This window comes from Euprymna scolopes, chromosome 13, assembly GCF_053919585.1.
Source record: "Euprymna scolopes isolate OS-2025 chromosome 13, ASM5391958v1, whole genome shotgun sequence".
In the NCBI taxonomy this organism is placed as follows: Eukaryota; Metazoa; Mollusca; class Cephalopoda; order Sepiida; family Sepiolidae; genus Euprymna; species Euprymna scolopes.
The window spans coordinates 31,537,629-31,546,391 of NC_136494.1; the positions used below are offsets into that span (position 1 = coordinate 31,537,629).

General features: G+C 39.2%; 1 pseudogene; it reads left to right on the forward strand.

The window, feature by feature from the left end:
* The first annotated feature begins 2,175 nt into the window (after positions 1 to 2,175).
* LOC145292465 (U2 spliceosomal RNA) lies at positions 2,176 to 2,342 on the forward strand (annotated as a pseudogene).
* Positions 2,343 to 8,763: the final 6,421 nt, after the last annotated feature.

Sequence of the window (8,763 nt, forward strand, 5' to 3'; positions counted from 1 at the left end):
ACGCAGCAGCCCGATCTTCCGATCCTTGAGTTTAGCGACTATTTGGCCGACTCTCCCATCTTGAATTGGCTAGAGCAGCTAGTTGCAAGGGCCTGGTGACGGAGTGGGAGGTGTTTACTGCGCTGAAGCAGGTCAGCTATGAGAGATTACCGGGACTCGATGGTCTGCCATCAAACTGTATTTAAGGCTGTCGCCCATGTTTCTGCCTCTTCTGACAGATGTGTTCAATCATTAGTTTGCTCAGGGGTTCATCCCAGGGCAGGTAACCAAAGGAGTGATCACATTGCTGAGGAAATGTGATGAGCATGGTGGGGAAGAGTTAGACGACTACAGGTCCATAACTCTGCATAACACAGAGTTGAAGATTTTGGCCAAGATCCTGTCAAATCGGCTGCAGGTTATTATTAAAGAGTTGGTTGAACCGGGAAAAAACATGCTATGAAGGGGAGATCGATTAAGAACAACTTGCACCTGATCTGCACGATCCTAGAGGGGGGAATTGATGACGACACAGAAGCCTCACTGACTCACTGATCAAGATAGATCAGTCTAAAGCATTCCATAAGGTCGACCATAGTTTCCTGGCATCTGTCTTAGCGGCTACCGGTTTTAAACCGGACTTCTGCAAGTGGACCTCCGTGATGTATCGACAGCCTATGGCTGTCGTGCAAGTCAACGCGAAGTTCTCGAAACCCTTTGTTATCTCTCAGTCAGTTCATCAGGGCTGTCTGCTGTTGCCCCTGCTTTACGTCCTCGCCTTGAAGCCTCTGCTCTGCAAGCTGAGACGTGGGGAGGCAAAGTCGACCTTGCGTGGAATGGATCTGCCTGGTGGCTCAGCTGCCAAGGTATCCGCATTTGCCGATGATGTCACGGTCTTTGTGTTGGGCTTCAGAGACATTGAGATCATGTCAGCGGTGCTTGCACAGTATGAAAGAATCACGGGGGCCAACATAAACTGCAGCAAGTCGGTCGGACTACAGTTGTGCGCCTGGAGTGGCAATGCAAACCTCCCGGCGCCCTTCAGCTGGACAGATGGCCCGGTTTGGATCCTCAGCGTGTGGTTCGGACTGGGTCTCCAGCTTGATAAGAATTGGTCGAATGTACAGTCAAAGGTGACAGCTGCGGTCAACGCATGGCTCCTAGGAAACTTTCCTTAAGGGTAGTGCTGAGGCGTGCGCCACATACGTCTTCCCTCTTATGCTTTACCGACTGGCCGTACTTCCTCTGTCTGCACAACACCTAACAGCTCTTGTCGAACTCTTGTCTTTGCTCGGTTGAGACAGAGGAAGACACTGGGTGAACAGACAGGTCTGTATTCAACGTCCGTGTGAGGGAGGTTTGGGAATGCCGGACTTGAGGTGTCACCGAGATGCCGAGAGACTGGGCTTTCCTTAGCCACTACCTTCAAGATGATCAACCATGGCACCCCGCGATCACTGCCACCTTTTTCTGATCAGGATCTGATCGCTTTCTTTAAACACCAACTACGGGTAAAGATCGGATGCGACAGAAGAAGGCTGCATCGCGTGGCTTTTGAAAAAAGATGGATACAGTTAGAAACTCTGTGTGTACGAAGAGGGACCAAATTTGAATACATGTTCCCTGCCTAGGCGTGGAGTGCTCGGTTCTAGGATTTCTGTCGGATCCCCGCCCCTTTCCAATTCTACTCTCTTCAGCCTCTCGGCCAGCCGAATAAATCTTGTTTCCCTTATTAGAAAGCCTCCAAGACCCCCAAACTCCAAAAACAACAATTTTTTTGCCCTCTCCCCTCCTCTCGAAATTCAACCCAGCTTGGAGGAAATCAAACCAAACACTAACACCCCCCCGCCCTCACCGTCAAATTTTACTTTTCTCATCTATTTATGACGCAATCCCTACCCTCTCCATTTAGAGGCTGCCCGCGAAACCCTAGTTCTTTTACAAACTTGAGTAAAACTAGCATTTCAGATAGGTTTGGGAGGACCTTACTAACCGGTATCCTTGTTTGTTTTCCCCCCATGTCCCTCGACACAAATGAAATTTTATTAATATTGTTATCATTTTTGTACTTTTTGATATTTAAAAAAAAACTAGAAAAAATTTTAAAATCGGGTTTAAGTAGGAAGACCCCCCTCCCATCACACACACATAAAATTGGCCTTGTGCCTTATTTGCTCGGTGGGGGAACAAATAAATACCCTTTTCTTGGCCTTTTGGCCAAGATCAAAGTGTAATATCTGTTCTTAGTACATGCTGTACTTTTCCTTGGCCACATGGCTAAGATCAAAGTGTAGTATATGTTCTTAACAGATGTTGCACTTACATTTGTAACTTTTCCTTGGCAATGGAAGGGGAAACCCTTCCATGCTAAGGCATTTTTAGTCGCATGCAAGTCATTCCATCGGTCGGTCTGTAACACATTTACATTTTATTTATTTATTTTTTAAGCAAGGGGTATGGAGTAACATTTTTGTCCCCTTATTTATCAGAGAGGGACCTATGTTTTCAATGGGTCCGTCTGTCCGTTAGTCCGGATGATTGACGGATAACTGTCCGTTAGTTTTTCTGAAATTTTGTCACAAATTATATCTTAATATATATATAGTAAAACATATTTAGTAACTATGAGTAAGTATAAATAGTAAATTTTTTTTTTTTTTTTTTTTTTTGCGAAAAATCCTGTTTTGCCCACAGGGGCTCAAAAGGTGTAAAAAATGGCAAAAAATGACACTTTTTGTCCCGTAACATTTGATCCATCCATTAGATTTTTTCTGAAACTAGCCAAAAATGTGGAGGGCATTGTCTATAATATAAGTTCAGTATGGGTGGCCCTGGCAAAAGTCTGGTTTACATCCTCCGGGGACTTTAATGCTGAAAACGCCCTTTCTTCTGGTGCATTTTTCATATTTCTCAACAAAAACTTGATATGTGTGTCTATATAGTTGTTTCCCATGTTGCTGAATGTAAATATACATGTGTTAAGGTGTGAAACTTCACTGTTTGTCCATTGTCACTGGTATTCGGCATTCAAAGTGGCTCATCAGGGATAAAAAATGTACCAAAATTGAAAAAAGGTGACACTTTTTGCCCCATAAAGTTTTACCTATCCATTAGATTTTTTTCTGAAACTTGTCCCAAATATGGAGGGCATTGTTCTTAATATAAATTCAGTATGGGTGACCCTGGTAATATTCTGGTTAGCGTCCCCAAGTACTTTTAGTGCTAGAAAACACATCTTTTTGGGACTCCCATGCAGCACCAATTTTTTTAACTATATTTCGTACAGGGGGGGATCATGCATGCACGGCTCGTCTTTTAAGTAAGGGGCATGGAGTAACATTTTGGTCCCCCGATTTATCGGAGAAGGACCTATGCTTTTTTGTGGGTTTGTCTGTCCTTTTGTCTGGACGATTGACGATTTCCTGAAATTTTGTCACAAATTATATTTCAATATATAGATGTGCATAGTAAAAAATATTTTTTGTGCGAAAATTCCATACATTTATATCAGATTTACCTCTGCATTCCATATTATAATGGATGTATACTCTGTAGTATCAGATTGATGGAATGGTTAATTGCAAGTATACATCGTTTTATACCCTCCAAAAAATTCCAACAAAAACCTAACAGACAGCCATGGTTCTTTCCGGAATGTGCTGCTGCTATTGTGCACAGAAATCACTTTTTCCATTGCTTCCAACATAACATGAACTGAGACTAAGACCCCTTTCATTACTACACGCAACCACAGTGAAAGAAAAATAAAGAACGCAAGAGATATTCAGTCTGTCAAGTCCAAAGTGTCTGAGCAATGGCTTGGTTCGCTCCAGTTTTTGCAAATAGCAAACAGGATCCTGAACTATCCGAACTTTCATAAATGGACCTGAGGTAATCTCGTCAGTATTAGACAGAACCAAACTCTTGTCAAGAACTTTGCAGCTAATTCTATCCTATGCGACCCAGACCGCCAACCCCCGTAATTCCTCCTGTAACAGACAACACGGTATGCAACATACAAATATCTGTGCATGATGTTGCCAAGCTAATTAAAAACTTTGATTCAAATAAAGCAACTGGTTCTGACGGCATTCCAATTAAAGTGTTGAAAAAGCTTCAACCAGAACAAGCTCCCATACTTACAAAGCTGTTCAAGCGTTGTCTTAAGGAGAATTGCTCTCCAACACTCTGGAAAATCTCATCAATATGCCATGTATTTAAGAATTCAGGTGATCAGTCATCTCCCTCTCAGTAACGACCTATAAGTCCCTTGTGCGTCATGAGTAAGTTACTGGAATTTGTGTTTAATAGAGAAGTAGTCAACCATCCTAGCAAATATAGCCTCCTTAGTGACATACAATATGGTTTCCGTTCTGGTAGATCTACAGCAGATTTGCTTACAGTTATATGTCATAGAATTAGTGAATCTCTCAACGGAGGCTTCATTTCAAGGGCAATTTCCCTTGACATATAAAAAGCCTGGTTAGAGTATGACATAAATGTCTACTTCATAAGATCTCCAACTATGGTATAGCTGGAAATGTTTTTTCAATTATCAAATCATTTCTCTCTTATAGGTTTTGGTTGATGGGCAGAAATGAAAAGCTCATTGTATTAATCCTGGAGTCCATCGGGAGTTCATTCTGGGTCCAACTCCCTTCCTACATCAATGATCTTCCAAATCACATTCTTAGATCATTCGTTGACATTTATGCTGATGACGCTACCACCTATGGCAGCACATCAAAGGCCGTAAACGACCAAGTTCAAACTGATTCTCTCTCTTCTGATCTTCAGCATGTGGTACAATATGTTTCTATCCATACATAATCAAAGTTTAGATCCCCATCTGGCATCAGTTGAAATGAATGGCATCTCCTCTATGTTTTAACAAGCTTCTGGGCTTGATCTTTACTCCTGATCTGAAATGGAACACGCACATCAAATCTGTTGCAAAGGTCACTGGAAAAATTGTGGAACCCATCTATCGATCCAGTAGACATCTCACTGCTGATGCAATTCTCTACCTATAAAGAGCTAGGTATGTTCAAGGATGGAGAACTGTTACCACATCTAGGCAGGAGCTGCTAGAAAGACCTTATCTTGCTTTGGCAGAGTTCAAAATAGACTTCATAGCCTAGTGGGAGATGCCCGTTTTTTTTCCCTGCAACCTCTTTCTCGCAGAAGAGACGTTGCGAGCCTGTCTTTGCTTTATCGTTATTTTCATGGCATGTGCTCGTCTGAGCTCCAATCTATGGTCCTCCCTCGCCAAACATTCACAAGAACTACTTGTCTAGCTGAAAACACGATCAATAACTTCCCCCAAGCTATCTGTGCCTAAACCTAAACGTGGATTCCATGAACAAAGCTTCTTCCTTACAACTGCACACCTGTGGAACTCTGTTCCGTTTGCTTGCTTTCCAGCTGACTGCAATGTAGTCGTCTTCAAGTCCAATGTAAACAAGTTCTAGATGAGCTGTTCCCCTTAAGTAATCCAATTTACCAAATTTACATTTCTAACGATTACTATGATATTGTCCTTTTGCCCACTGTACACTTTTTAATCCTTATCCTCGAGTGGCTTCTGGTCCTTGATAGGTGGTTATTCCTTTGGAAAAAATACAAAAAAAAATCAGATACATTTTCATTTAATCATATATATATATATACATATATATATATATATATATATATATATATATATATGCGCACATGTATACATGTGTGTGTGAGTGTGTGTGTGTGTCTGTATGTACGTTCGGCTAAGTTACTAATATATATATATATATATATATATATATGTGTGTGTGTGTGTGTGCGTGTGTACACCTGACTGGAACCCCAGGTGCCTTTATCCACACTCCCCTTGAGCCGACCTCCTTCCTTCCTAATGTTTCCTCTACGGTAGAGAATATTCATGTTTTGACACTTGTCCTACAAACACCTTCTTCTTCAAATGTGTTCACCCTCCTCCCATTTCTTATGACAATGTAATCACACTAACCCCTTTTTTCTTTTTCTCGTTTCTCTGTTCTTTCCTTTTCTTTTTCTTTTTATTTCATTTTACTTTTCTCTTTTTTATCTTGTTAAGTCTTGAAGTTCTCTTTCCCCCTATCGTTTTCTATGTTTGGAGTCTAAAATGTCACTTAACCTACCACCCTTCACTTTTAAATTTAACATTTTATTTTTAGAAAAAAGTATATTTCCTTAATTCTTCCATTTAAGAACCAGACGCTTTTGGTGCAACACGGGCTGTATTACGCCTGACGAGGACTTTTGGTTATTACTGACCAATTGTCTGAAACATTAGCATGTTCAGTGTAGCGACTATGTAATATTTGTCTATATAAATAAAATATATTATATATATGCGCGTGTGTGCATGTATGGGTACACACACACTTTTCTATAAAATGTTGAGTTTTTGTTGGACTTATATTGATATTAAAAGCCTATATTTTTAATTAAAAATTATTTGAACGAACTTCTTAATATACTCTGTCATGGATATTTGTAGGACAAAATAAACGTTAACTGATTCGTAAATGTCTTTGAAAAAGTAACTTTCATAATTAATTGTTCACTTTTTTAGTTTCTTATTGGATTACTGTATTTATTTAACTATTACGCTCAATTCTATTTATGCATATTTTATACATTGTGTATCATTGCATATATATTTCAAATCTCGCTAGATGCACCCACTCTGATGAGTCATTGAATAAAGAAACATGTGTCAGTGGATAATTATATTTTAAAAACAATATATATATATATATATATATATATATATATATATATATATATATATATATACCATCTATGAATTCTGACGATGCTAGTTGGATTTTTCCTCTTTGAGGATTTTCCTCTAGCTGAAACAATTTGTAAACTCATTCTGGACTCACAGTAATAAATTTCCTATATATATATATATATATATATATATATATATATATATATATATATATATATATATATATATATAAAAGTGAACGTGTCTGTCTGTCTGTGTACATTTCCCTACGCAATAACTCAGTCAATTTTTAGTCTATAGACTCGAAATTTGAAATACCGAGTACTGAGAGTTGGGAAAATCGATGTGACGGGTGTCAGCCAGAAATTTGGCTGTTAAGGGGTCAAATTTCAACGATTTGACCTTTAAGAACTCTACCAAACTCCTCCGACAATTTTTGGTCTAGACACTTGAAATTTTAGATATAGGTTCCTTGAACCTGGATCTAACTTAATAAAGTGATTTGAGCCCGAAACCATAAATTTTAAGGGGTCATAATAGGGGTCAAATTAAAAAAAAATTTACTCTTTTTTTTTTTTTGCTCAGCATACACCTCCAAACACCCGGGCAACGCCGGGCTGAAATGCTAGTATATATATATATATATATATATATATATATATATATATATATATATATATATATATATATATATATATTTATACAAAACGAAACATAGAAAGAAACACCATATGAATCCAAGAAAACTGAAACTACTAAAAATTTCATAAATTACCAATTCAGCTCCTATCACAAAAACAACAATGCAATAACACAAGCTTTCGTTGATGCCACACAAATAAGTCGAGGGGAATCAATCTAGAGGGAAAGACTGAAAAGCTAGATCTCAATTGGAAAGATTCAAAGTGTACTTGGGCCTTGGGAAGGCTTATTGCAGAGAAGACCAATTGTCGTCGCCACTTATTGAGCTATAGACGCTAATTGGACATGGACAAACTGCTACAGAAGTGAGAGAATTATAATTATACGGTTTAAGTTTTCTTGATTCCATGTGATATTTCACATGGAATCAAGAAAACTGAAACCGTATAATTATAAATAAACCTCTCTCTAAAAAACCGAATAGTTATTAAGTATTAAGGAGTATGGAAAGGCCAAGGAGAGAAAACACTAATCACACCTCTCCTAGATGGGTGCTATGAGGACTGGGACCTTGGGGAGGTTTATTGCCACCCAAATTTTAGTAAAGACCAATTATTGCTACCAACGGCAGATCAATGGCAATCGGATGTTGCAATAACGCAAATTCATTTGCAAATGTTATCAAAGAAATCGACTGGAAATCTGAGTAGACTTGTTGTCACTGAGACTCCAAGGAACACCACGAGTTGTATTCAAAAGAAATCTTTGATGGCCTGTGTGAAAACTGAAGGAAAAGTACTGCTAGGTTTTAGATTTTACCGTTACAGCAGAACACTGAGTGAAAATCAAGGAGACTGAGACGCCGAGCAAATACACAGAACTGGCTAGAGAGCTCAAAGGGCTGTGGAAAATGAAGAAAGTCAAGACAACACCTCTAATAGTAGAAACGCTAGAAACAATACTAAAAAACTTCGAAAAAAGTATGGGCGAAATTGAAATCAGAGGGATGGCTGAGAAAATACAACAGATTTCAAAAAGGAAAACTACTGAAATATTAAGGAAAACCCTTGAATGTGGAGACTAACACCGCACATGAACTACATGCACAAACTGGACACAGAAATGGCTACAGATGTAAAACACAAAGGAACATCACATGGAATCATGAAAACTGAAACTGTATATTTGTAAGATGCCGCCCCCACCTTTTTGTGTAAGTGCTTCCATAAACGGGTACAAGACCAAATAATGAGGAGGGTCAAGGAGAATGAAAAGACCGAGGAGAGAAAGCACTAGCCAGACCTCTGCTGCTTGTGTGCAACGAGGGCTAAGATCTTGGGGAGGATCATTGCCACCCAAATTCCAGTGAAGACCAATGGTCGTCG